This window comes from Piliocolobus tephrosceles, chromosome 4 (assembly GCF_002776525.5).
Source record: "Piliocolobus tephrosceles isolate RC106 chromosome 4, ASM277652v3, whole genome shotgun sequence".
Lineage (NCBI taxonomy): Eukaryota > Metazoa > Chordata > Mammalia > Primates > Cercopithecidae > Piliocolobus > Piliocolobus tephrosceles.
The window spans coordinates 99,619,342-99,646,907 of NC_045437.1; the positions used below are offsets into that span (position 1 = coordinate 99,619,342).

General features: G+C 37.0%; 1 protein-coding gene across 2 annotated transcripts in view; it reads left to right on the forward strand.

Moving 5' to 3' along the window:
• PAM (peptidylglycine alpha-amidating monooxygenase) overlaps positions 1-27,566 on the forward strand; it is a 304,923-nt gene that overhangs the window by 47,222 nt on the left and 230,135 nt on the right. Inside the window, exons 2-3 of one of the 2 annotated variants that reach the window (XM_023212220.2) lie at positions 2,713-2,816; positions 6,208-6,245. The exons of the other annotated variant lie outside the window; for it this stretch is intronic. The gene's annotated coding sequence lies outside the window, so the exon portion shown is untranslated. The remainder of the gene's footprint in view (positions 1-2,712; positions 2,817-6,207; positions 6,246-27,566) is intronic. 2 annotated transcript variants of the gene reach the window in all.

A 27,566-nucleotide genomic window follows, 5' to 3' on the forward strand; every position in this document is an offset into this window, starting at 1 on the left:
GCGTCCTTTGGAACCAGCAGAGACAGACTGGAGGCTCTTGAAGCCAAAGTGGAGAGTACCTTCAGGCGGACGTCTCCGTCCTGCAAGGCTCTCCCAAGCCACTTGGTGGCTCAAAATGGACCTCGGACCTGCACAGTATTTCTGGCCGAGGGAGGTAAAGAGGAGACAAGGGCACTTACCCCAGAGAGGCCATGAGAGTGAGGGAAGCGGGTCTCAGGTCCTGGTCCGTCCGCGGCGTGGAACGAGGAGGAGGAGGCTCCCCAGACCCTGGGGGCCCTGAGGAGGGGTCTCCTCCCGGGTTCGGCACCATCTGTCTTGTTTTTCTAAGACCACCAGAGCGAGCACAAAAGAACCAGCAAGTAGGCCAAGGTCAGGCGCAAAACTGCAAGTTTATTTTAGTAACCTAAGGTGTGGAGAAGAAGTCTGTCGGCCTCCGGCAAAGAAGGCCAGCAGAGTTCTCCTCCCCCAAGCTCTCGGACGGAGTTCCGACATCCCGACAGGACTGGGAAGCTGGGAAGTCCGCCGGGCTGTGAGAAGGCCGCGCGGCTCAATGGCGGAGAGTGGCTTTTCTAGGAGTGGGAGGGCAATAGGTGGGGCATGGGTTTGTCAGGGGCGTTCCACAGGTGTGACCAGGTAAATCTTGGTCTCTTCAGATTGACATCACCTGGCGCATGCCCAGTTGGTCTGCACCTTCCCGGGTCGCCGGCTGCATTTTCACGCGCGCGGGAAGAGTTGGTGGTGAAGAAGAACCCGGAAGTGCACCATCTTGCCTCCGTTCGTCCAAACAATTTTTTCATTCCTTTTTTAATCAGCAAGAAATTAGTATTATTGAATTAGCAGATTCTTCCTATTCTATATTAAGAAAGATTTAATTTTTGTACCAAGGAAGGTTAGGTGAAGAAAAAGATTTATTTTTTTGTAGAAAACTGAAGATATTTTGATTCAATATGAAACAGTGATATTTATATTTATGCTGATTCCACCACCAAAAAATTATTACATGTACAAATTAAATAGAGATTATCAGCTTAAAAACTATAGAACATTTACATGTGGCTATGAACATTCTGATGCTAATTTTTTTCTTTGATGACTATGTACTTTAAAATCTGGCATTGTCTTTCATGAGATTCTCAAGTCCTGCGTCCATTGTGTTGTTTACTTAGGTTATTTAGCTTTCTTCAAACTTAAACAAGCATTAGCTGATTGGTCCAAAGAGTAACAAAAGAAGATTCAGGAAAATGCTTGGGGCCAGGCGCGGTGGCTCACACCTGTAATCCTAGCACTCTGGCAGACTGAGGCGGGCAGATCACTTGTGCCCAGGAGTTGGAGACCAGCCTGGTCAAGATAGGGAAACCTCATCTCTACAAAAAATACAAAAATTAGCCGGGAGTTGGTGGTGTGCTCTGATAGTCCCAGCTACTTGTGGGGCTGAAGCAGGAGAATCACTTGAGCCTGGGAAGTTGAGGCCATAGTGAGTCATGATGGCACTACTGCACTTTAGCCAGGGTGACAAAGTGAGACAACGTCTCAAAAAAAAAAAAAAAAAAAGAAAAGAAAAGTGCTTGGAATGGGAGATGAGTTATCCTGAGTTATCCTGCTCTGATACTTCTTGTTTCCTCTTTCTGCTGCTGTCTTCTGCTGCACATCCTTAGGTAAAACTCAAAAATTATCGTTGAGATTTTTGCAGGAACCAAATGAGACAGGAAGAAACGCTTTAAACTGCTGTCTAACCTCTAAGACTGGTGATGCCATTTTTGGAGTACCACTAACAGTTTAAAAGTGCTTATCAGAGCAACTAATGCTGCTTTAATTTGTGTGCACAGATTGCTGTTAGTGTTGTTACTATCTGTTTTGTATCAGGCTAGCTAATTCCTAGTTTATTAACTAAATGACTTTCTTAATGGCTACCCTTTTGACAAATGAAGAAATCTTGGCTGCTATGAGAGGGAAAATCAAAATTAAAAATTCACATTGAAAGGGATGAGGAACGTACGTATTTGTGCTGCTGCCGTGTTGTTGGTGTGAGAGAATATCTGGTGATTGACCTTGATCCCTGACTGAAAGTCACAAAAATATGTATAATTTGGTCTTCAGCCATAAAATAAATGGCAAGTCTCTTCAGTTAAAGCAGGGATTTACATTCCTTTGTTTTGGGTGCGGAAAAGGGAATCTTTTCCAACCTTATTATCAGAGAGTTTAGTGCATTTTTTTCCTGAAATGTTTTACAATTTCCATTTTGTCAGACACGTTTTTTTGGAGTTCATAGTTTATTAACCATGAGTTATTCTGTTTAGTTTATACTTGAAGATTTAGAGGCCTGTCATATTTTGTTTAAAGGCTTCTAAATGATCCAAACCAATCTGAATACCCACCAGCCTCAGCAAAAACTCCTATGATCTGTTGACAGATTTTTGGATGTGGGCCCTTGGAAGAGGTACTGGACATTTGTATCAGGAGCTAATTTGAGATCTTTTACAAACCAGTTTTTATTTGTTCAAGTTAATGAGGGCAACACCAGTAGAGCTGGACCCTCTGTAGGTAATAGTCTGTGAACTCCACGGGCCCCTCATGAAGTCAGTCTCCAAAGGTCACCCGCAATCCTCGTGAGGAACCAGGTTTATTGGTGAATAGTCTAGGTCTCATAGATCGATCTGTGCCTCTGCAACCAGGGAATCTGACATGGTACCAACATATTTATTTATTTCCCAGATGTCATCCCAGAGTTTGGGCAACGAGGTTGGATATTTACAGTTCCGCACAGTGGAAATTCACCTTTTAAATCGGGCAAGAAAAACTGATCCTCCTAGTGTCTGGTAGGAGTCATCTTTGCTCTTGCAAATTGGTTACAATTCTTTCACCTGTTTATTGTCATGTTTTTAAGCACCACAGTCAGCCAAATAAGATTAGAGAAAATTGTGAAAGAGAAAGCATTTCTTTCAATTCAGTCCTTTCATTCAACTGTCTTTGCACTTTGCCTCCTTCACTTTCTTTCTTTTGTTTGCTCATCACATTCAGAAGTTCACATTCCCGTATCTTACATGAGTGAAGCTATAAATTTTTGAAATAGTCATCTGCTGTCTATGTAACTATGAGCAAGCTACTTAACTTCTTTGTACCTTGGTTTTCTTATTTGTAAAATGGCAATGGATATTACTTGTGTCATAAAGTTGTTACATGGATTGAATGCATTAAGGTGTCTCTAACACTTAACTCAGTACCTGGTTGTACAAAGTGCTAAATGACCATTTATCTAATAATTGCTAATGGAACCTAATAATAGAATAATGATAGAGAGCCGTATGTTTCATTGCCGAGTTTCAAAATGCTAAACAAAAATGAGTTGTGAATTATTTTGAATGTGCAACAGCACAAGGGCTGGTGTTTTGCTTCTTCTGTGCAAATAAACTTAAAGAATATCTTTAAAATACCAAAGGACTGTTGGGTCATTCTTCGGAAGACTACTGGCAGAGCAGAGATTATCCTAAGAATCCCAGGAATAATAATGAGTCTCTTATTTTTATTGGAAAAGGAGACAACAACAGCCATATAGTATTGAACTGGTTGATTATTTTATGTATCTTCTGTAACTTCCATTTCTCTCATAATAGACATGGTGCTTTTACAAATCCAATGTGAATGCTCTAAATCATATGACCATTATTAAATATTATTTTAAAATTAATATGTCTTGGTGAGTATATTTCTGAGCCATCACATTCATAAACATTTAGAATATAACCTCATCCATTTTGCTTTGAGAATACCTTATGCAAAATGATTTTGAAGGACATTTTGTTTCCTAGTATGTGTTTTCAGCAGGTGGCTAATGGCTTTTGACCTGCTGTAGCAGGATATAGAACTGAATGTCAGGCAGAATATTTTTTAAAGCTGCATTTCCATTTTGCATAATGAAGCACAGTAATTTTTTGAGATTGTCTTAAATATTTTTCCAAATAATTATTGATAGAGATATGTCAATGTGGTAGGAAAGAGAAGAGAAAATTGGCAATGTTCCAGCATTTAGGTTTTAAGAATATTTAAGTATAATCAGATTACTAAATACAAATATTTTTAAAAATAGTATCAGGTCAAATGTATTTACGTGTTAGAAGTCATATAAAGTACGTGGTGTTAGCCTTCCACCTTTCCTTTATGGTTAGGCCATTGTTACTCCTCCTCCTCCTACTACTACTAATAACACATTTCAGCCCACTCACTTTTCTCTTTGGTAATTTCTGTTTTCTCTTGAAATTCATACAGTATATTCCATGGCCTATTTTTATACAAACTTTAAGAATTATACATACTAAAGAATAATTTTCCAATTTTGTGTAAAAATAGACCATGGCATATACTATATATAATGACAGAGATTGCTCAGGGCCCCAGGATTAACAATTTCAGATCATTGCCAATGTTAGTTTCAAATTAAGTGTTGGCACAAGTTTTTTTTATAGAACCACAGTCTTTGTCATTATGTATCACATTGAATAACACTCAAATTTGAACTCAGTGGAATTTTTGAGATAAAGATGTGCATGCAGCTAGATCAGTGCCCAAAGTACCTTGTCGTATGGGTGATGTGAGACAATGACAATGTAAAGAGTTCTGTTTCGCATACTGTACATATTACACCTGGCATTTTGCCACTGAACTATATGATGAGGGAGGAATATTGTTTGTGAGCTTTGCATTTAAAGCATAATTTCTTAAGTTGAGTTCTAATTTTATTTATTCCCTTAGGTAATTACTGGTTTTCAGCTTGCAAAGGAGGTATATTATTGAATTTTTTTTAAATGGTTAAACTTGTATAGTAGATGTCTTTTCTTTAAATCTAGGCACTAAAAATTCTCCCACATCAAAGTAGCTTATGATTTTCATTTGTGGCTAGAGAGTTAATCATCTTTCAATAATGCTTTGAAGTTGGCTTTACTTCTTTTTTTCTTCACCCAGCATGGCTTCATGAATAAAACTAAACACTGATAGATATAATGTATTATTGCTCTTGCCTATGGCTCTTGCTAATAAAAATTCCAATTCTGGTTAGTTTGCTGCAATCAAATCAATGTAGTATAGGCATACATTTTTTTCTGTTATAAAGCCTTCTCACAGAAAATAGGTAGGAAGGAAAGTCTGGTGGGTGAAGGGAAAAGAAGGTAATTCTGGATTTAAAATATTTTAGCTTTTCTGTCTGTTTCGTGTTTTGTATATAACTTGTGTGAGTTTTTACTTCTCACTGTCCTAGAATCCTTAAAATTAAAAATTTTATTGTTTAGGATGAAATTACTAAAAGTTCCTATAAATTAATGTATATGAATCTGCTGTTGTGTGGATGAAGTAACATAGCAATGTCAATCACTTCCTTTGAGAAAATATGTATGTTTGTTTTTAAAAGCAGCTAGGTAAGAAGCTATCAACTGAAGAATAGGGTAGGTGATGTAACCATTGCTAAAATAACCTGGAATTCTGACAGTTTCTAAAATTATGTCAGCTTGCTTACAAGATTACTTAATCACTAAATCACATCGGACTTGGCATTTTAACAAATAGGATGCTTTGCGCTAACATCATCAGCACAGAAAAGAATAGTGCCTGGATGCCTGCTTCACAATGCAACGTGTGTATTTAGAAACCAGAGAACATGCCAGACTGAGTGATGATTGTACAAGACATTCCATACTCCATCCAGATGTACCAGGCTCAGGTGAAAAGACCCTTAAACTGTGGTTAGGGGGAGACAAAAAATGGAGCTTATTTTTGCAAATTTTCATGCATAACACATTGAGTGGGAACATGGTCTCCAGAGTTGGTTACACCCAATCAGTTTTAACTATTTGAAGGCTGATCCCTTTGGGCAAGTAAGTTATTCTATTTCAGCAATATATTTCTTAACTATAGCATAGGTATAGTAATGATATCGAATTTGTACTATTATTTTGAGAAAGAAGTACCAAAATGAAACTGGTAACGAACAAAAACTGCCAGTTCCAGAGCCTTATAAATCTTTATCATTTATAATATTTTGCATGTAAGGGAACAAACTGTTATACAGGCTCCTACATGACCTCAGGATCCATCTCAACATAGAACACCAGGAAGTCCCTGCTATTTCATAGAAATTGGCATTGAACATGAAATGTATTTGTACTCCCTGAGCTAATTCAACTCTACTCATCTTTTCTCTTCTTTCTCTTTTGTTGACAGCCTCCCTAATGACAATATCAATTCGGGTACTTGGAAAGGTGAGGATGGAGAGATTGGTTATCCACAGCAATGTTTGGGGACTGTGTTGAATGCTTTACAGAGATTTGTGTTAAGTAGGTGAATCCCAAATTTACATTTCCAGCCTTATCCTCTACCACAAGCTCCATTCATGCATTCATTAATTGCCTGGATTCTTCATTTCATTGTCTAATGGCTATCTAAACTTATTTTGCTCACTATTTGCTGTCCTCCAGTCACATTGGGCTTCCTTATGTTCCTTAAACATTCTAAGCTCATTTCTGTCTTGGGACCTTTGTTCTTGCTGCTTTCAATGCCTGGAAGCCTCTGTCCTTCGATTTTTATGTATCATGCTCCTTCCCTTTATTCAGGTGTCATTTCTTCTGAGACTGAGGTTTCTCTCTGCCAACTGTATCTCAATTATTCCCCCCATCCAGTCAGTCTCTTATCCAATCACTCTGTGTTAGTTACAGTTCTTCAGAACCTTTTTGCATGTATACAAAATTGTAATTTATTTCTTTAATTGTTCCTGGTTTTACCTCTCACTCTAAAATACAAGTTCTCTAAGAGCAGTGGCCTTACCTGGCTCTTAGAAGTGCTCTCAGCAACCTTTAAAGGTGTCATTCTTTTTCCTTCATCTTATAGGTGACAAAAGTGAGGCCCAGGGAGGTTAAGTAGCTTGCTCAAGATCGCAGAGATTGGAAGTGGCAGAGCTGGGATTTAGGTCCCATGCTGTGCTCTAAAGAACTGTGCAACATTGCTTCCTTTTTCATAAATGAAGGTCAGGGACATTAATGGGAGGGAGGGGGCTATGCTGAGTTCTTGGAACTCCCTTTGAGTCTCTGGGCTGGCAGTTATTGTTTGAGTCCCTGGTCTGGACATAGACAGAAAAGAGCTGGTCCTGATCACTTTCTACTCTAGCATCCTGGGCTTATCTTCTGTTCCCTTTTCCTTTTAGACTTAGTGCCCAAGACACGTGTAATTAATATTTTACAAGAATGCATTAAATCCCCTACTGCTTGGGAAAAACAATGAAACATCAGATTTTAAAGAAACTCCCAAAGGGCTAGAATCCAGTTTTGAACCCAGATGGAATTTTCCACATGGCTTGGAAAATATATAAGTATATATATTTTTATATACTTGTTGTTTTCTGGGCATTTCTTACTTGACAATGGTTACAGCTATAGCTTTCTTTTTGTGAGTTTGTGTTAATAACATTGCTTTGGTTTTAACTTGCTTACTATAACAAGTTATTATATTTAACATAGTCCTTATTGACTGGAGGATTCCACCTCACCTCACCATGTGATACTGAAGCTGAGCTATTTATATTGTTTTAACTAGACATAGTATAAAATAAAACAGGTTTTCTTATAATTTATATCATTAAAACGTATAAAGTATCTTTCAGCTTTTAGGAAAAAAAATCAGGGCATTCGATTCAAATAGGATAATTCACATCCCACAGATTATATGGGAGTAATTACTGATTCTTTTTATTCTAGGACATTTGGTATATCTGGCTGCAATTGACCTTTTAGAAGCTATTGACATCATTTGGGAACTGCCAGTAAACCTGCCTCAATCAGTTAAACAGAAGAAATCGTAGCACTGTGGAACTGACTGGTTGATTAGTTTAAATCCAAACACAGTCCTGCCTGAATGCCCTTTGTGAAACCCTTGCACAAAAAACCTTGCTTCCTTCAGAAGCGTTATAACCTACATCCTGCTGTCAGATCTTTTCGGCTCTGCTTGTCTTCTTAGGCTGCAGGCATCCTCCTTAACCCCTCTTATGCTTCCTTTCATTTCACGAAAACAATATCTATGGTTAGAGTCACAAAAATGCTCTACATTTCCCTCAAACTTCCTTATTTGTATCCTAGGGAAAAGGTATTTTAAACTCCACTAATTGAGAGATGAAAATGGGAACTTATCTTAAACTAGCTTCTTTAGAAAAAAATATATTAAAACTTAATCCAGCTCTTCCTCTGGGACTTATAATCAAAATTAGAATCTTGAAATGTTGAAGTGAGTTTTTGGTATTAGAGTAAGCCATCATGTATAATTCCTTTGATTTTTAGGTTCAAAACATTGAAGGCTTTATAATTTGTCTTTAGTTTGGGGAAAATATTAAAGTTAATCAAGTCCTGGGTGAGATCAGAGCTGGTATAAAGATGTAGTTCTGGACCTTTAAATGAAAGTGAGATTAAAATTCTTTAAGGATAAAGCTTTGCGTAGCTTCAGTCTATTACATAGACTGAGAAAAGGACCCATACAATGGGCACTCTGCTGGGGTTGGTTGCAGAAGAGGGCAGATATTTATGCGGGAGAGGTCAAAGAATTGCCGTAGAACACTTTCACAGCATATAGTGTGTTGTATTGGAGCAGACCAACATGCTCATTTTAAATATTAAAAAAACTGAGGCCCCACTTAATTACTCAAACTCTTAAAGGCCCTACTTGGCCAATTTCTATTTCTGCATCACCCCGTTACAGTACTGTTCCAGAATACAGATGAAGCCTCTCAAAGAAGGTGGTGTCATCCGATTATCTGTGGTTTTGTTTATTATTATTAATTATGATAACTACTGTTTATGGAGTGCTTGTGATGTGCCAGTACTTTATGTATTATCTTTATCTTCATAACTGCAGCATGAAGTAGTACTATTGTTCTTCCCTTTTTGAAAATGAGGAAGTGATGTTTAGGAAAGTCATGGAGGCTAGCCTCAGCAACATAGCGAGACCCCATCTCTACACACAAAAAAAATTTAAAAATTGCTGGGTGTGGTGGTGCATGCCAGTAGTCCCAACTACTCGAGAGCCTAAAGTGGGAGGATTGCTTGAGCCCAGGAGATTGAGACTGCACTGAGCTGTGATAGTGCCATTACACTCCAGCTTGGGCAACAGAGAGAGATTCTGTGTCCAAAAAAAAAAGACAGAAAGAAAAGAAAAGTAATGCACTCGACTTGAATCACCAAAGCAGTCAGAGGAGATAATTTTTTTCCTTTGAGTAGGATAAGATGGTAGCTAGAGAAATGGGTAACAAGAGATGTTTCTCCCATCCCTCATAAGTTGCCTAGAGAATGTTAGAATGAGCTGAGTAATGATGCCATAGGACATGAGTAAGGAAGAAAAATTAAGGCCATTCCAGCCTTAATTCTTCAGACACAGTGGATTCACTGTGAGGGAATGGGAGCACACCTGCTCTCTGGCTGCAATGAGAAGCAGTAGAGGTCCAGGTGAGGAGCAGATTGGGGCATCAGGGACTCTAGAAGCCATGAGACACAGGAGGAACCACGGAATCATTTTGAGCCTCTGTTTTGTTTTTCATTTCTAAAAGTGAAATTTTGATTTCTACCTTTCCCTACCACACTGTGTTCTTTAAAAGATTGAAAAAATTGAATTTTAAACACCATGGAAAAACAGGATATAATAAATTTTGTGTTTATTTATTGAATAAGTATTGAGGGAATGCCAAATGCAAGGCATGGTGCTATGTATAGAATAAGAGGTGAACATTGACTTTTTGTCTACCTTTCAGAGGATTAAAGAAAGTAGGAAACTAGGCAACTTGATAAATAACTATGCAAAAGTATGTTTTAAGTGCAGTTCTCAAGGTTAAGAACACTGAAAATTCTGAGAGGGAATTGACTTCTGATGATGGGTCTTGAAGAGCTGATAGGGTTTGGATTGGTAGGGAGGAGAAACAGGAGAAGTGTGAGGGTTGCAGGGGGGACGGGGAGATAGATGTGGAATTCCAGGGGGAAGAAACAGTAAGAGCACAGGCCTGGAGGAGGGAAAGTATGGGGACACATTTGTGCATCAGATTGTCTAATTAGTTGTTGCTTAAAGTATCAGGAAGTCTGTCTGGTAAAGATGGGTTTATGCTGAAACAGTGAAATGTGCACTTGATTTAGAGGCTCACAGGGGAGCCTTTTAGAGTTTTGGAGTTTGGTGGTCACCTGGTCAAGGAAATGTTTTATAAAGACGCATCAAGGACAAAGTGATGAATAGAATTATTAAAGGGGCGAGACACTGAAGTCAGGGAAGCCAGAACATTATAAGATGCCTGATAAAGAAGACCTAAGCTAGAGGGGCAGTAGTGGGAAAGGAACAGGAAGAGATGGATCAGGGAAATTTGGCTGATAACTGGATTTAAGGGTGATGGGGAGTCGCAACCCTTTTGTCATTAGAAGTTCTTGGACTACTTTTTCATTAAGTCAGTATGAATTAGTTTTAATTAACATATTGAAATCCAAATGCTCATAATAAAGTCCCACATCTCACTGTCACTTTTCAGTCCTTGGCACATCTTAACTGGATTTAGAAAAAAATGTTCTATTGAGATCAGAGGAACCATGACTGTTGCTCGTCTGGACTAGGAGGAAGTTCAGCTTAGATTATGAGGCTAAGCTGGGTGAGGATTAAGGGTGTTTTGCCTTATCCTCAGAAAAGTGACTTGGAGGAACTAGCAGAATGGCCCCTGTAGCTGACAGTCAGGGCTTTAGAAATCCTGGCCAAATGTCCCCTCACAGGTGGGACTTTAACCCCCATTTGCTTCTGAATTGGCACTTGCCATGATGAATTCACTTAGATTAAGAAATAAGTAAGTTTCAGGGTCTTGCTCAACTCTAAACATCAGTTTAAGGTGGTTAACTGGGAGAGAGATGAGATGTATAATACTTTTGAAAATTGATAGGGTTATTTCTTTAGGAAATACTGCTGGTTTGTTTGTTTCTTATGAAAGGGCATTTTCATTTTTGTTTGTTTGTTTGTTTGTTTGTTTTTGAGATGGAGTCTCTCTCTGTCGGCCAGGCTGCTGGAGTGCAGTGGTGTGCTTTCCGCCTCCTGGGTTCAAGCGATTCTCCTGCCTCAGCCTGCAGAGTAGCTGGGACTACAGGCATGTGCCACCACACCCGGCTAATTTTTGTATTTTTAGTAGAGATGAGGTTTCACCATATTGGCCAGGCTGGTCTTGAGCTCCTGACCTCATGATCCGCCCACCTTGACCTTTCAATGTGCTGTGATTACAGGCATGAATCACCATACTCAGCCCCTCATTTTCCTTTCTAACTGTTCTGTACTTTCAGTTTGAGAACTTACACTATCGCTTAGATGTCTTTGAAGTCTTAGCATCCTCTTGGGAAAGAAGTGTTTTTTTCTGAATAAAAGAAGGTATACTGTTATCCAGCAAGAACGTGTCAGAGCTCGATGGGGCCAGTGTTGCTATTGGGTGGGTTTTGCCCCTGCTCCAGGTCTGCTTCTAACTTCTGGACCTCATGCTTCTGTGGGTGTGTACTTCACAAGGTCTGTCTCTTGCTGTCCTTGAGAATCAAAAGAAGAGGTAATTTTTGTGGGAAGTTATCAATTCAAGAAACAGTTTATGATCTTCTCTAATAAGGTGGTGAGATCATGCTGACCAAAATATTTAGTGAAGTGGTGGGAAGAAATAGAACATTAGTACAAGATACCGTGACAGTTTTGTAGATTTAGAGGAAAATACAAACTAAATGAGGCCTGGAATTAGGGAATGGAGGTTGGAGAAATTAGGCCTCTTTTCTCTAATGCAAGCATCTCTAACAGGCCCCATAATCTGGCCACGTGGGATCATTTTTCTCACTCACACTTGATTTTTGTTTCTGCTGGTGGTCTTCCATATTTCCTTCAGCCATTCATAGTGTCAGAGACCTCTTGGTTTGGTCTTATTTTTGGATGTGCTCTTTTTAAAATGGTGCCTTTTAAAAGTAAATCTAACAAACCAGCTTTACTGTTGGACTGTTCTGTATGATTTCTACATCTCTGGAAAAGTCAAAACAAGTACTCCCTTTTTGTGTGTGTATTGCCTAGATAACCTTTATTTGCTTTTTACACCCTAATTCTGTTTAGACAGGTGGGTCATCTCCTCCTAAGAGTTGTTTGAAACAACCTTGAAATAGTCTGGCTAGCCTGTTAGGACCTAGACCACTGAAGCTGTCATTAGCCTTCTCTGAGGGCAGGTAAGCCAGGATTGCAAGCTCAGAGCGCAGTTCAATGAATTTCCATTGTTTGAATTACAATAGTAACTCATATTCATAGTTAAATAAAGACCTTTTAAAAGCATATAATATGAAAAGTGGAAGACTCTCCTTCAAACCTAGTCTGCAGTTGACACTGCTAGAAGCAACGCTCCTGGCAATTGGGTGTGTGTCTTGTGGGCGTTTTTCAGTGCATATTCAGATAAATACATGTATTTATTTTAAAATTTGAATATATGTGTGATACACACACACACACACACACACACAGTTTTGTACTGTTAATTTATAGTAAACTTTGCGGTTTTGCTTCTAACACTCAGGATCTCAAGAAGGACAAATGAAAGGATAGCAGTAATTCCATTTTGTTGGAAAGCTTTTTCACTTTACCTGAATTTAGAAAAATCTGAATTACTGTATGTTTTTGTGAGGGTTGACTTTACTATTTTGCTTTCAGAATTTTTTCTAATCTGTATGGGAATGAAAAGCCCAACTTATCAATTAAGTTAAAATTTTCTACATATTCCAGATTGTAAATTGGTGCTATTGTAATCCATTTTACTGTTTTTGTAAGCGGTATTATTGTGATACATTTGCACACTATTTACTCACAAGGGAAACATTAAAAGGTAGGCTTAGCTTCATCTAAATTGAAGTAGAGATAATAATAGTTTCTTTGAACTAGCTGAGATCTAAATATACAGTACAGAATGACAACCTTCATTTTTTATTGTGATATGAATATCTTAAGATCTGGTAAGTTACTTGCTTATCTTTACAATTACAGTATTTGCAGTAGCAAAATTAGACCGCAGTATTGTTTAAAAACATGTCAATCTAATATTCATGGAGAAGAAAACAATAGCTTTCATAGAACAGATGATAAATTATATACTTATTAAAGTGTTGCATCCGATCAAATAAATGTGGTATTTCATTATAGACTTGGTTTGATGTTGAAATATTGTTATTTTAAGCAATTACTTTAAACTGAATATTTTAAAGAGAGGCTGTATTCCTCTGAATGTGGGTGACAGAGGCAGGGAAGGACAAATAGTTCAAAGGGAGATTTAAATTATGTGTAGTTTGGAGGATTATTGGAAGTAGAAGTAATTCTGCCTGTGATGGAAGAGACTTAACCAGAAAACTGTGGCAGCAGTCAACAGATATCTTCTGATTTTGTCTGGGTGTCATAATTAGGCATTTCGCTGGAGGTGTTTTCTGAATAAATGATGTATTGGCAAGGATTTAGAAGATAAATAGAATGGGCAGCTGCTGCCTCATGGAGAAGTAAATAGAGAGAGTCAGTTTTCATTGTTAGCAGTAAGCTGACTTCCAAAGACACAGATGTGAGCTTTCTTTTCAAAGGGAATGAAGTATTCACCATTAAGTATAAGGATGTTTGTAATGTGACAATGTTAATGCTAGTTAAATGAGAAAACCATATATGAATACTTAGACTGTTGCTACCTGGGAGCATTATTTATTGACCTGTGCCTGCGTCAGAGCTTCAGATGTGAGAGGAATGATGCTAACAGAATCATGTAAAGATATTTGTCATTAAAAAGTCACATCGCAATTAATAGATTCAGAATTCATCGAGTCCTCTTGCTCTGTGTCACACCCGCTGCCTCTGTGACAACCTTCATTTCCTACTTAGCAAATCCAAGCCTGGTAACTGGAACCCCAGGAAGTTGTTAAAGCAATTAAAGGCTTCTGTCTCCCAGCACATTGCTTGGTTACCATAGTATCCTCTGCCTCCAAGTCTCTCCTGATGATGTCAGTATGCATACAGGGGTTGTTCAGAGCATCTACGTGGGGATGATTCACCCCGCAATAAAGCCCCTCTCTCTCGTTGCTCGCTTTCCAGTGAGCAGATTTCAGACATCTGTAGCAATGGAAGGTAAGTGCCTTGTTTTGCATATTGAAGAATTACTAAATGCTTCTATTATGCTGTTTCAGGTTTCTTGCTTTCTAAGATATGCTACTGACCGAAATCATAGTGAATGGGAGCATTTCAGTCAATTACTTAGAACAGATTTGTAGTTTGTACTTCAAGTGTGTGTGTGTATGTGCGTAGGTGTGTGTGGGCAGGCACATGTGGGGTAGGCTTATAAAGAAAACTGAATGCACAGTGTAATGTCTGCTACTGTCCCTGGTAAACAGCAATAGGTTTTTATTTCAAACTATTCGAAATATATAACTTCCTTAAAATATTTTGACAAGTGTCACAGGGCAAGAAGGGCTATTTTTTTTAAAAGTGTATAAGTATATTGCATTGGCATTTTAAACGATATTGGCAGTTTAAATGGTATTAACATGTGAAATATCTAAGATGGTATGGGAAGATATTAGAAAGAAGAGCCATGTTGAGAATTTGTATGTTATAGAAATTAAAACATGTAGGACAAAGATTTAGTTGGTGAAAGGGAGATGTATGGAGTTCAGAGTATAGTAATAATCACCATTCCATAGTTATGCCACACTTTTATTGCTTTTCAATATCTCACACAATTTGATTGTAAAAATAATGCTTATATTATTGTGATGAATGCAATTAGTGTTTCATGAAAGTTTTCTTTAAATACTTATCCATCCTTCTTAAGGATAATCCAGCTATGTTCAGCTTTGCAGAAAGAATATAGTAGAACCACTTATAACATTCAGATAGAACAGTGATACATGAATATTTGTCTCGAGAAGTTAGTGCTGTTTCAGTTTTTCTCTGACAGTATGCCTTATCAATAAACAATAAATAATGAGACACACAACCAGTTCTTCTCTATCAGCCTCCTTTTGAATCTCTTCCTTCTGAGAGTTCTGCCCGTAAGGTTAGTTTTGCGTTTATTTCTTCTTCTGGATTCCCAAGGGATGATTCAGTAGTACATTCTGTCAAGAATGTAATACTTGGCCAGGCACGGTGGCTCACCCCTCTAATCCCAGCACTTGAAGAGGCTGAGGTGAGAGGATCGCTTGAGCCCAGGAGACCAGCCTGAGCAATAAAGCAAGCAAGACCTGTCTCTACCAAAAACAAACAAACAAACAAAACTGAATTTTAATGGAAGTGGTAGATAACAGCAGTTTCTAACTAATTAATAGATAGCTTTGCAGAGAAAAAAGAACAAGAGTGCAGTGCATAGGCTGGGACGGCTCCCATTTCTTTATATATTTGAACGTTTATTCTGTGTAGAACGCAGGCAGATGGCTTTGCTGATAGGTAGGTAAATGGTTTAGACTGTCCGTCTCTAGAGAAATGTCTAAAATTTGCATTTGTTTCTTGTCTCTTTGAAGCCTTTTGAAATATACCCTGCTGTCTAACTTGCTTTATTTCTGCATGAGATGATTCACCTTTTTACAAAGAATCAGTGAGAAGTATAGTTGTGAGAGAGGGTGAAACATTGCTTAAAAATTTAAATTTAATTGCTTGTAAGCGAAGGATATATCTTATCTTAAATATCATAATGCTTAGTCTTTGAATTTCTTTCTGCCCTGAAAATAGGCTAAATGCTTTGACTTAATTTCTTCACTATTTTGAATCCTTAATCCTGTTTGTGTTTGAAAGTTTACTTGGTAATTACTATCAGAAAAAGTTTCTAAAAAGTAGGAAAAATTAAGTTACTCCCTAATTTAGATTATAATAGGTTAAATATTGAAGAAAGTAAGTCAATCTAAACTGCTTCCATACTGTTTAAAACCTTTTCATTAAAACATTTACCTAATGTTTATGTTGGAAACAAGAATAATATATTCTAAGCTAAATTATATTAGGTTTTTGTTCTTTGCCATGTTAATGTGTGGGGTGACATAGTTTAATTTCTTCAATAACTCTTTGTAGTAATAATTAAAAAAATATTTCTGCAGTTTTGAACCCTTAAAATATCCATGAAAATACACTTCTGCTGACTTGATTGATATGAGCAGCACTATAAAGAGTGTACTATAAAGATTACAGTTTCCTTCATGCTTGAATCAGGAAGTAGTTCCAAGTAGTTTTAGGCGGTGATTTTTAAAATTGGTTTAGGAAAGTTTTTACTTTATTTTTATGCTCTAATAAGGATATTTTAAATTTTACAGATACTTAAACTTGTTTTTGCTGAAATATGGAAATGTCAGGTCTGTAGACTTTTCCAGCATGAGATGAATGAAATATGGCAGGAAAAGGATCACCTTGGCTCTCACTAGAAAGATAAGAAGTTAAGGCTGGCCATGGTGGCTCACGCCTGCATTCCCAGCACTTTGGGAGGCTGAGGCAGGCAGATCACGCTGATGTTGGGAGTTCAAGACCAGCCTGACCAATATGGAGAAACCCTGTCTCTACTAAAAATACAAAATTAGCCAGGCGTGGTCACGCGTGCCTGTAATCCCAGCTACTCAGGAGGCTGAGGCAGGAGAATTGCTTGAACCCGGGAGGTGGAGGTTGCGGTGAGCCGAGATCGCGCCGTTGCATTCCAGCCTGGGCAACAAGAGTAAAACTCCATCTCAAAAAAAGAAAAAAAAAGAAGTTAAATCAAACCAGTATCCAAAAGAATTAGAAAAACTTATATGGAGAACATGGACTTGGAAATAAACATTTTGTCAGTGGTAGGAGAAGCTCAGGTTGTGAGGGACTGGTTAAGGGCTTTACTCAGTTTTCTGTGTTCACTCAGTGGCAGAGCCAGAGCTGATTGGAACTGGTGCCCACCCTTCTACAGGCCAGTTTGCATTTTCATGGCAGCATGCTCTCTAGTTGGAGTTGAGTACTTTTTCCTAACCAACTTTTAAACTTATTTTCTCCCATTACAAGAGTGATGAAAGTAGCATAATAACTATTAGTTTTCTACTGTTGGCTATAAGAAATTGCCACCAACTTGGTGGCTTAAAAAGTACGAATTTATTATCTTACAGTTCTCTTGGTCACAAGTCTGACACCGGTCTCAGTGCACTGAAACACCACGGTGTCAGCAGGGCTACATCTACTTTCAGGAGGCTCTAGGGGAGAATTCATTTCCTTGTCTTTTCCAGCTTCTAGGGCCGTCTGCATTCCGTGGCTCCTGGCCACCTCCTTCCATCTTTACAGCTTGCAAGTACAGACTGAATCTTCACTTTGCCATCTCTCTGGTTCTCTGCAGCCAGGAAATTTATCCTCTTTAGAAGAGTCATGTCATTAGATTGGGCCCACTTGGATAATCCAGGAGAATCTCCGCATTTTAAAATCCTTAATCTTAATCGCATCTACAAAGTCCTTTTGGCCATGTAAGTTAACATATTCACAGGCTCTAGGAATTAAGACATGAATATCCTTGGGGGCCATTGTTCTACCCGCCATAGAAGGATAAAAAATGCATGGCTGACTTAATCAACATTAAATTCACACATCCGATATTTTTACTGAAAAATCATAAATTAAACCAATGATTGCCAATAGAGACTATGAAACTTTGACCTAATTCAGTGGATGTAATCATCCCCAAGGATATTAAAATGCCTCAAGATAATTAATGTGAGAAAATCAGATTAGAAAGAAATGTTTCACCAACTCAAATGTTCAAAACTCTTAGGTACAGATGGGAGCCTCATAAAGTGACACTATTCTCAGTTTAATATTTTTATTGAGAGGCTCACATCAGATGAAGTTAATTAAACCAAACTGATTTGGGACTGCAAAATTTTCATTAGTTAACTCCTATGTGAATCAGCCGGGGTTTCTTTAGGAACAGAAGGGTAATACCTGGGCCACTAGAGAGCCAAATGCGAGATCTAGTAACACTGAGTTTTGAATAACACTGTCATTTATGGCTCTGGCATTAAGCCATATGAGTCACAAGACCTAGCAGATGAACCTGGCAGGTATGCCTGATACAGTTTCCTAGGAAAGGTACAATATATTACATTAATCAATAACTTTAAACATGAGGGCAACAGCTGCAAAAATAGTTTCTTTTATTGTTCACATCCTGTGCTAATCATATATTTAAGCCAAATGATAGCTCATGGGTCCATCCACATGAAGCATAAGATAATTTATATCTAGTAGCTGTATTTTAACTTTTGCTAAACACTAGTGGTAAAGATGCAGAAGAGAAACTACTGTAACATGTTAGTTTTGGACAGAAAGCCTAAATTAACATTTTGCTGTGGTTCTCTGAAGAACAGGAGGTAGAAAGAAAACCAACTGTTTTCCTACTCATATTCTTTTTTATTTTTGGAATCATTTTCTGGAGAAAAACTAAATAGTACCTTAGGACCCTTGCTTAGACAGTGACTTGTGAAAAGCACATTTCTTTGCAGGAAGTAATTATTTTGACACTGATTCTTTTTGATATCACAGTGTAAGCAACCTTAGGATTCTATATGTAAAAAATCTGATTTTATGCCATTATGAGATTGATTTGTTAATCAAAATACCATCATTAAAGGAGAGATATTATTTGACAATGAAGTTAAAAATTAAAATCAGTTGACTATTTAATTTAATAAATAATGAAATAGCAATCTATCAAAAATATCTCCATAAATAAAATATACATTTAGTTATTTCTTTATGTACATAGTAAGCTCACTTCAATGTTTGGTTTCTTTTATCTATCAATACTATATACTAATGCAAGTGCTCATGTAAATAAAAACAGAACCCAAATACCTTTAAACACTTGATTATTTTTAAAAAGTATACAGAATATTCTATTTACTATGTATTTGATCCTACTACAGTAAATTAGAGAAGAGATGAAATCTATTTTGCTTGTTTGAAAAAAAAAAAACCTCACAGAGCTGTCGCCTTCTCTGTGATAGAAGAGACCGTTTAGTCTTTAAATCATTTTGAACTGGCTCAGTTGCTTTACTAATTCTTTTTACTTTGTTAAAAATTATCTTAAAAGTTTATCTTTGAGAGAAATCAGAGATAAAGGAACTAATGGAGATGAGAGTTTTGAGGTTTTGAATCGTACTTGGTCATTGGGCGTGGATGAAATAGAAGCAGACCTCAAAATCAAAAACTTCGAAGATGTTGATTTCTCACTAACTACATTGAAAACTGGTACAGGGTTTTATTTCCAGGGGGAATTTTTCCCAGTGATGGGAGCAAAGTCATGCAGCAAGTAAGCAGTGGAACTAGGAAGTTATCCTATGTCGTAACTACTCCAAAGATGTTGTAGATCAGGGAACCATTGCAAGCTCTCATTTTTCTCACTGATCTTTCTCACTTAATCTCACTAATTCAGCTGTTTTTTTAAATTTATTGTTGCTCTAATTTTACTTCCATCTTTAAATGAGGGTGAAACTTTCAGAAAGACATGCAATTATTGAAACTTTTTATGAAGAAAGTTCTTTTACTTTAATTTGTGGAATGCCCCATTTCTGCCAATGTCTGCTATGGAAATGAGATTCTATAACTGGAACAATTTTTCCATTAACTCCTCTAAAACAGTCTGCTTTGGAGTGAGGATTAATGGAAATAAAGGGTACTCTTTCTGCAGGCAAAATCTTGTGACCTGGGGCAAATAGGGAGAAAAAAGGTTAAACAGCAATACCTTAAAGGCCATGAAGCCATAGGAACAGATGTTGGCCATCTTCTGTGGGGGATGACCCGCAGTGAACTGGGGACTAGCCGGGTTAAAAAGCTTAGAGAGGACTGTGCCTCATACCTGTTGCTTACTGTCTGTCATGGATGATTTTACAAAAATTAAGGAGTCTGTGGTAGGGGTAGGAGACTGGTTCCTGGATGTAGCCCCAGTAATGCTTAGAAATCGAACTGTTCCAATGTGCTTTTCTTTTATGCCAAGGGTGCATGAGGGGGCGGCAACTGGAGACCATCAAGTCCCCTTTAATATTTATAAGCAAGGGAATGAGCTCACTAATTAAAAGATTTTAATATATTCAAACCTTCCAATAAGAAATTTATGCTGCAATTTAAGTTCAAAACTTCCCAAGAGTCTCAGCAGAGAAAATGACAGAGGAATATGATTTGCCAATTGTATTATTAGAGTACAAGAGTCAGATGGCATTGTTTACCTTATTGCCAAAGGTCAGTTCTGTCTTCTTCCATCAGAATACAATCCAAGTAATTGCTATCGAATGCCCTCACGTGTGTGGTGGTGCACTAAGTACAATTCTGAATTAATCAAAGGACAGTGTGACCTCAGATCTCAAGTAGTTTAAGCTGAAAGCATCTCTCTCTCCCTGTCTCTATATACATATATTTATATATACATATATATTTATATATACATATATTTATATTCACATATATTTATAGACACATATTTATACATATATTTATATACACGTATATTTATATATACATATCTATTTATATGTATATGGGGGATAACTTTCTTATTACTTAATAATATTATTGTTTCATTTTCATGGTAAATTTTGCCAAGCAGCAGATTGTAGTTGAGATTTAATAAATTCATTTTATTTGCATTCAGTGAAAGAGTATATTTTTCTTAAAATTCTAAATTGCTGTATTTACTTGATGGCAGATCTGCAGTTATTCCATTAAGCTTTTTATCTCTGTCCTATACTTTCCCAACCCCCTTCCCACTTGCCTGACTGTAAAACTCACATATCTTTCTTTTGTGTTCTTTTATGATAGAAAGTGTTTTCCCCTCTTTCTTATATAAACCTGTGTGTGCAGCACACATGCACACACGCACCCACCATACACACAGTTACTTTACAATCAGCTCTTTCAAACCTAGTCCTTCTCTTTACTTTTGTTCCTCTATCTTCCTTTAGTCTCCCTATAACTTGTATTTTAAACAACCAACTCCTATTTATTGCACCCTCACTGAGTGTAAAACACCATGCTACACACTGGGGCCTCCCCATCATTTCCCCACTGCAGATCCTTGCTTCTACAGTTAAGTTAACAATATTTCCTTCTGATGGGGAGAAGGTAGGTAAAATAAAGGAGAGAGTGGGCAGAAGGAAAGGACATTGTTGGTTATAGAGCGAAGAAAGTAAAGATAGAAACCAGGGGAAAGGGAACTGAAACAGAGCACCAAGATTGTGTTGGGATTTTGGAATTGTGTTAGGGCAATAGGAGGAGGTAAAGCAGCAGCAGAATGTTTTTGAGTGTTTTATCAGGCATTTTATGGTGAATAAAATAGATTACTATATTTACACATTGAACTTTCTGCATTAAATTACTAGTTTATCCTTTTCAACTAGCTAGAATCCAAGTTTAAACACCCTTAAACCTTACTTACATTTATTTGACATCACTGTAGCTATTCCAGTATCCTGCCCATCCTCTGGCCCCCCACTTCTCCATCTCTCTTGCTTAACTTTTAAAATGAAGTCCCTGTGTAGAAATAACTTGTGCTTCCTAAATGAAACCTAAAGAGGAAGTTGTTCTTATGCCAAAAATCAGTGTATATCTGACTTGATTGTTATCTAGAGTTACCTCCTAACATGTTAGCTCCATGAGGATTTTCTGATTAGGTTGAACCATTGTTGAAAGACTGGTTGTACAGAAACGATAAGCTGGCATTTGTCCAAACTTAGTAAAGTCTTGAAAGTTGGAAGAGCAACTGATTTTTCTACTCATTGTAGTTTTCATTGTAACAATTTCCTTTATAGAGTTGGTTTGCAGCCTATATATTTTTGTATCATAGCAGATATTGCACTGGCTATCAAATCTAAAGTTTCAGTATTTGGGATTTTTTCATCTTTTCAATAATGTCAAAGAAATGTTGGGTTTAGAGGTTTTTAAAGTTGGGAACTGGAAAAAAGAAAAAGATCATTCTTGATGAAAGGTTTCAGTGAGTCATCCAGAAATTTATACTTATGCCTCCTGACAGCCAGTAATTATTGGATTGCAGTTATTTTTCAGAGGTGTTTACTCTGAGTTGAGGTTTTATGTTATTGATCTGAATCATGAGTTTAACTCTCATGTTAATCCTATAGTTTAAGTCATCTGCCAGCCTATGTAAAATTACTGTTTTACCAGTGGACACACATTTTAATTCTTTGCCACAAAAGCAGTATTGGGTTCAGAGAATTAAGGCATTCTCTGCCTCAAGGAAGTTACATTATAGGAGGAGAGAGAAGATGAGAACACAAGGACTATGATGCCACAGTGGTACAAATGCCCTGTTTCTTTGTTCGCCTTCATAGCAAAACTGCTCAAGTATACTCTGGGCATGTTGTTTCCATTTCTTTTTCTCTTGGTAGCTCTTGAACCCACTTTTGAGAACCCTTCTCTCCTTCAAAGCCACTCACATTAGGATCACGGGTGGCTTCAGGTCAAGAGAGTGGTCAGTGCTCTGTCCTCTTCTGACTTGACTTTTCAGCATTGTTTGGGACAGGTAGTTTTTCTGTACTCCAGAAAGTGCCACATTCATCTGGTTTTCCTTCACCCTAACTCACTGTTCTTTCCAGTCTCATTTGCTCATCATCTTCCTGACTCTAAAAGTTGGAGTATTCTAAAGTTTAGTCCTACTTTCTTCTCTATTAACACTCACTCTCTTCATGATTTTATTCTTTTATTAAAGTCTCATGGCTTTAAATTCCATCCGTATGCTGACAGTTTTGAAATTCATATTGCTGATTTGAACCTCTCTCATGAGCTCTAGACAATGTATTTATGCTTGGGGTATCTAATAATCATCCTACAAACAATATGTCCCAAACTCCTGATCATTTCCCTCTACCAAACTTGCTCTTTCTGTTTCCTATCTCAGTTATCGCAGAAATCATCAATATTAACATGTTGGTATGTATTTGTCCAGGCTCCTATGGGGATGCATGTTTATTTCTTACTGTCACTCATGAGATCATACTGTGTATGCTGTTTTCTTCCTCTTTTTCCCTCATTTACTGTGAACATGTTTTATATACTCTTAAATATTATTTGAAACCTAGCTTTTAGTAGTTACTTAGTAGTACCACAATTTATTAACTAATCCCTTGTTGTTGAACATTAGATTGCTACCCTTGACTTACTATTATAATTAAAATTTAAAAATAAAAAGAAATACTTCATCATTCCAGTTTTGTACTATCTCACTATGGTAGCCACTTGCTACATGTGGCTGTTAAGTAATTAAATATGGCTAGTCCCAATTAAAATATGCTCCAAATGTGAATACACACCAGATTTCAAAGATGTATTTTGAAAAAAGAAGGTACAATATTTTATTAATAATTTTTATGTTGATTACTTACTGAAATAATATTTTGGTTATATTAAGTTAAATGTGATATATATATATATTTTTTGAGACGGAGTCTCACTCTGTCGCCCGGGCTAGAGTGCAGTGGCCGAATCTCAGCTCACTGCAAGCTCCGCCTCCCGGGTTTACGCCATTCTCCTGCCTCAGCCTCCTGAATAGCTGGGATTACAGGCGCCCGCCACCTCACCCAGCTAGTTTTTTTGTATTTTTTTTTTTTTTAGTAGAGACGGGGTTTCACCATGTTAGCCAGGATGATCTCGATCTCCTGACCTCGTGATCCGCCCGTCTCGGCCTCCCAAAGTACTGGGATTACAGGCTTGAGCCACCGCGCCCGGCCTGTGATATATGTTTAAAAGTAGTTTCATTTTTGCCTTTTTGCTTTTGAAAAAAGCAAAATTACTATCAGAAAATTAAAAATTAAATGTATGGTTCACATTATATTTTTATTAGATGGCACTATCGTTAGTTCTTGCTTAGATTTTTGTAACAGTCCTTTAACTTGTCTCCTGACTCCTGCGGTCTAATGTCAATAGAGTGGCCACAGTGATTCTTCCAAAACATGCATCTGATCATGTCTCTCCTCTTCTCAAAACGCTCCAGAGGCTTCTCATCTTATTTTTTAGTAAACCAAGTCCTCAGAAACCACACATTAGAAAGCTGGTCCCTGTCTACCTTTTGACTTTATTTCTCCCTATCACAAGCCAAACATGTTTCTATGTTGGGCCTTTATAATTGCTCCTCCCCCTTCCTGGAGTGCAGTTCCTCCAGGTATATGCAGGGCCTCTGCAGTCGCCTCTTTCAGGTCTTTTCTTCTTTGTAAAACCTTTACCAAAAACCTACTTCAACTTGTTTTTTCTAAAAAAGAAAAGATCTATTTACAATTATGGCCTTTCCCTGCCCGACTGCTCCCAATAACCCCTAACTCTTTTTCTTGCTTTTAAAAAAATAGTCTTAGCACTTATCAAACCTAACATATCGTTTTCTTATTAATTACATTTATTTTCTGCTTTTCTCCACCAGAACATAAGTTGCATAAGGGCAGGAGGTTTTGCTTTATTCACTTTATTCAATGTAGCAACATAACAAAGAGTATAATGAATTGTATTCTACTCCACATTTAGTAAGTTAGCCTAGTAAATAACCTGTTACATAGAGAACACACAGTTCCTTTCAAAAACAATTGTGAGATGTGGCCTGTAGTCTTATAAAAATTAACAGTTGGAAAAAAAAAAAAAAAGGAAAAGGTAGCATACCAGCTATGTAACTGTCAAATGGTTAAACCTATTCTGCCCTTTACAGACCTTATCCCAGTGACTTCTTGGTGGCACATGACACTGTGGATCACCATTCCCAAGAAATGAGTAGACATGAGGAAGCATCATGACCTGTCAAGTGTCTTTGCTCAGGAGTTCCTTTGTCCAGTATGCCCTTCCCTCTGCCTCATTTGTTCCAGAGAAAGCCTACTTATCTCTCTGATAAGGAGGGTCTCCCCAAGCCCCAGCAAGATGACTTCTCCCCTCCTTTGTGCCACCAGTCATGCAAGGTCTTGTTATATGTGTGGCCTTTTTTTTATGTTCAGTTATGTGCTAGACTCAGATCCTTCAGGGCAGGTGTCATCTTTATTTACTTTAATGTTCCAAATCTCAATATGTAATAAGCACTTGATAAATGCTTCTTGAATGAATCAATTTCTTTTGTTATGAATGCACATTTAGAGTTTGGAAATCTTTTCATTATATTTGTGCACACATACCTCTTCTTAAACTTAAAAGCATAACTAACTTGAGATTGATATGAATCTCTGAATTGGCTCTTTAATTCTTGATGCCAAAATATTCAATGGTAGTGAGAGGGTGAAAGAGAATAACTGAGATGGGAGGATACAAAATAGAAAGACAAAGGAGAGCTGTTTCTCTTTAATCTCTCCCTATATTCTTTGAGGCTTTCTTGCACTTTGCAGTCAAACAGATCCTGAAACCCTCCAGAGTGGAAGTGCAAACCTTACATTATAACTGTGCTTGCACATTTTCTGTTCACACAATGAGGAAATATGGTGAGTTCCAGAATAAATTCATCTATGAGAATAATAGCAAACAGAAAAGCAAAATAGAACAACAACAATGAAACAACCTACCATTATTTTGGAGAAAATGAGCAGGGTGTCACTTGCTAGAAAAGTTTTGAAAGTGCTGGTATGATCATACGAACATATTCACAAATATACATATAATAATATAAATTTGCATTTATATATTTATATATATATTTATAAATTTGTAAATTTTCTCATCTTGCTGAATTTTAGTAGGGTGATTCTTAGATATCCAAAATATTTGTGTATAATATTTTATTTTTCAGGTATTGCCTCTTCACTTCAATTCTTTCACAGACATTAGCATTGCCTTAAAAGAAACAATGTAAACCATTGCACTGCAATAAAATAGAAATATTTTTGAGAGGACAGTCATACTACCACAGATCTTGTTCTTAATCAACAGTGCTCATATTTTTGTTTTTTGGCCAGTACTATATATAGGGATTTCTCCTTTCATTTACGAAAGAAAGTACATGGTATGTCTCGTACTCTGAAAATGTGCAGTTCTGGCAGTTACCCTGGATGGTTATGCTATCATAATTAAAACACAGATGGAGCTCATTTCTTTCCCAAGTGTTTGATTGGCAGACACTCTGTGATCAACACTCCTCTCTGCTGAACACATCAGCACCATCTGCCTTCAGTCTGCCTAGAGAGGGTGGTCGCAGTAGAATTTCCCCATCATCACTTGATACTTTAAATAGAGTGTGTTCCGTTAGCTGAAGCCATCAAGAAATTTTTGAAAAAAAAAACATGTATATTTTTATGACTGTTGGCTTGCAATTTAATGAAATGTTTATTAAGAAATGTGTTTTTTTAAAAATTCATGACTCCTTTTCTCCAATTAAAATATTTAGAACATAGCATAAAATCACCACATCTTGGAAAAGTTAAAGTTTCTAAATAAATAGAGCTGATGGGGCATTTTGTTTTTAGTGAGATTGTTAGAGATAATTTCAAATCAGGGTCCTGTGTGTTGAACCATTCATGCAAGAGCTACTTACAAATGGAAATACTTCAATATGCTGACTCTTAAGGCTAACATTAAAATAGTTTCAAAAGAATATGCTCATTTAAAAATTTTTATGACAGATTATGATAAATGATACTTCTTGTATATCACGATAAGAAATGGATAGAAATTTATGCTCTCCCAATTTTAATGCAGATAAGTGAATGTGGGTTGATAATTATGTAGAAAAAGATACATTTAAGATCTTGGAAGCACAGGAAAAATGTTATTTTTAAGAAGAAGAAAAAGATAATTATTTCATTGTCCTAGAAACATTTTGCAATATATGGTACTTGTACAAACGTATAGTCTAGATTAGTGAGGAATACACATGTATTATGCATAATAACATGTATTCTGTATATAATGAAATAATAATGAAAAACTGGTTTGAATTCTTCCTTCCCTGTCCACATGGATAAGTAATTACGATTGACAAGATGAAAACATGCTATGTAGTACTTATGGGAAAAACGGAGTGAATTAAAGTTTATTCCACAGAATGTTAGAACAAAGAATAAAGGAATTAAATTTATGAACATTCTGAAAAACTCTGGAATACACTCATTGCTATGGTTCCCGTGGAAACTCACTTACAAGAAAGGGCAAGAGTGACTTGGACTTGGGTAAGAATTTGAGGATTGGATTGGTAAAGCTAATCACTTCACAGCTAGAGTGAGAAGATGAGTTTTGGAGGTGAGCCAACAGAAAAGAAGGAACACAGTGTGAATATATAGAAATTTATCATCTTCTATACCTTTCAAGATGAACCAACAGAAAAGAAGGAACACAGTGTGAATATATAAAAATTTATCATCTTTACCTTTCAAGATGAACCAACAGGAAAGAAGGAACACAGTGTGAATATATAGAAATTTATTATCTTCTAAACCTTTCAAGATGAACCAACAGAAAAGAAGGAACACAGTGGAATATATAGAAATTTATCATCTTCTGTACCTTTAAAGATTAACCAACAGAAGAAAAGGAACATAATGTGAATATATAGAAATTTATTATCTTCTATACCTTTAAAGATAAACTCTGAATTAGAT